Source organism: Drosophila yakuba, chromosome X, assembly GCF_016746365.2.
Source record: "Drosophila yakuba strain Tai18E2 chromosome X, Prin_Dyak_Tai18E2_2.1, whole genome shotgun sequence".
Taxonomy (NCBI): domain Eukaryota; kingdom Metazoa; phylum Arthropoda; class Insecta; order Diptera; family Drosophilidae; genus Drosophila; species Drosophila yakuba.
Window position 1 is genome coordinate 22,471,416 of NC_052526.2, and position 2,876 is coordinate 22,474,291.

Genomic DNA, 2,876 nt, shown 5'->3' on the forward strand with positions numbered 1-2,876 from the left:
TTTCACTCATTCAATTCAATTCCATTCGAATGTATTCTATGTGACGTATGTTATGAGTGGAATCATGCAGATGTCTAGTACATATGTGCCAAGAACTGAAAGCGAGGTGCAATATTCCAGCACAAGACAATAAACATTAAATTTGTCTATAACTCTAGCTTTCAATTTTTTGCACAAACACGTCTGATTTCCGAATGCTAATTTTAGCGGCCACTTTCCTTAGAAGTTCCTTCGGTGGTATATTTATTAAACACAATAGTGCGTTGCGGGCAACAATATATTTATTTATTTGCACTCAAAAAAACAGAACAATTTTTTATATTGCACTTTTATGGTTCTGTATAAATATATGTGTCACTGTCACTTTAATTGAATGTTGCCTTTTGTTTAAACTAGTTATCTTGTCCACCCGGGGGCGCCATGAAGTTTTTAATTAGTTTATTAAAAAATATTAACCGAACTTTGGTGGCAAGAATAATTAATTTTTACTATTGCAACGACGAGAACGAAAAAGAAATGCGTGTGCTCGGGATGAATTCAATTTTCGACATATATTTCGACATTTATTTTACATATATGTTCTTAGGCCTAGCTTAACAGAGGTTGGCGAAGGCGGGGCGAATTCGCAAAGAGCGCGAGAGAGGATTATTATGCTCCCGCCTTCGCCCTAAACTAACTTACACTAGACTTCAAATTTTTTCCTTCTTCATATGCCAATAATAAACAACAAACAATAAACAATGACCGACAATATGGGTTCAGCCAAGAGCATATATTAAAAATGTTTTAAAAAAATTCAATATGGAAGATTGTAATCCAGTTGGGACTCCTCTTCCAAGCAAAATAAGTTATGAGGCTTTGCAAGTAGAAGAGTCATTTGAAGCACCATGTAGGAATTTTATTGGTTGTTTAATGTACGTTATGTTATGTACACGACCGGATTTAAGTACATCGATATACTAACTACAATAAACGAGAATTATGGCAATGTCTTAAAAGAATTTTATGATATCTAAGGGGAACTGTCAATTTAAAGTTATCATTTAAAAGGAATGTGAAAGTAAATAAAATTCTTATGGGGTATGTTGATTCTGATTGGGCCGGAAATGAGACTGACAGAAGAAGGACTACAGAGTAAATATTTAAAATGTTTGAAAATTGTTCAATTTACTGGAGTACTTTGAAACAAAAATCTGTTGATGCTGATGATATTTTGGCAAAGCCACTACCAACTGCCAGATTCACTGCACTGCGAGACCAACTGGGGCTAACCGAATGAGCAAAATTAATTTTTATATGAAGTCTGAATCTTTTATATATATATATAACCATAATCAAAACAATTACTAGTTTAATCATTACGATGTTGTAACGAACTGATTTTGTTTGTCTGCTCGCTACGGAATACGTGCGGCTAGCTCAGTAGAGTTTGTGCGTTCGTCCCACCAAATTTATAGAATAACGTGATCACCCGGTTACCAGTAATAACACTCGCAGTTTCGTTCTCGGGTCTTTATTTGAGCTCAGTTTACAATGTACTTCAATTGTCCGGACGCCTCTGCTCTCTCGTCGTAGCGTCGGACCTTCGCCTGGTATTGCCGCTGACGCGCGAGAAGGAAGGTCGAGGGCTTAGGGAAGCGTCACCGTTCCCAGACTAGGGTGAACAATTGGTGGGCTCCCAAAGGCATACGCCTCGCTAGCCACAACCTCTTGTCCCTTGCTCTGTCCCGGCCGGTCCCGCCAGACGCTTGTTCAGTTCCTTCCTGAGGCGCCCCTTCCCTAAGCACATGGTGACTCCGCAAATGCTGACAACAGAAGGAATTTTAGGTAAGTCCTCTTTGAAATTTCCCTTTTCCCTTTCTTCATTCCACTTTCTCTTGGCAGCTTAGGATGTCCGCGTTCGTGTGATCCGTCCTTTTAAATAATGTGCTACGTGTTTTTGTGTTTGCGTTTCTTATTATTATACCCGTTACTCGTAGAGTAAAAAGGTATACTAGATTCGTTGAAAAGTATGTAACAGGCAGAAGGAAGCGTTTCCGACCATATAAAGTATATATATTCTTGATCAGGATCAATAGCCGAGTCGATTTGGCCATGTCCGTCTGTCCGTCCGTCTGTCCGTCTGTCTGTCCGTATGAACGTCGAGATCTCAAGAACTACAAAAGCTAGAAAGTTGAGACTAAGCACACAGACTCCAGAGACATAGACGCAGCGCAAGTTTGTCGATTCATGTTGCCACGCCCACTCTAACGCCCACAAACCGCCCAAAACTGCGACGCCCACACTTTTGAAAAATGTTTTAATATTTTTTCATTTTTGTATTCGTCTTGAAAATTTCTATCGACTTGCAAAAAATCTTTTTGCCACGCCCACTCTTACGCCCACAAACCGCCCAAAGCTGCCACGCCCACACTTTTGAAAAATGTTTTGATATTTTTTCATTTTTGTATTAGTCTTGTAAACTTCTATCTATTCGCCAAAAAACTTTTTGCCACGCCCACTCTAACGCCCACAAACCGCCAAAAACTGTCCTTCGCACTTACACTAGCTGAGTAACGGGTATCAGATAGTCGGGGAACTCGACTATAGCGTTCTCTCTTGTTTTTTTTATTATTTTTAACTCCGGGCGGGATTAGCTACCTGGACATCGTTTACCAACCCAAACAATCGGATGCCAGTCGCCGCTACCCTTACTCGGAACCTTTCGTTTCCGCGGTGCAGGACCACGCACCGGCGGCTATCTCGGCGCTTGGCGTCCCGGATCACCGGCTCATCCACGATTCCCGCGGGCCATTCCGCCTCCGGAATCGGAGCCCATCGCTGGACCTCTGATGTAGACGCCGTCCGCACCCAGGACGGCCGGGATGCGAGGACAC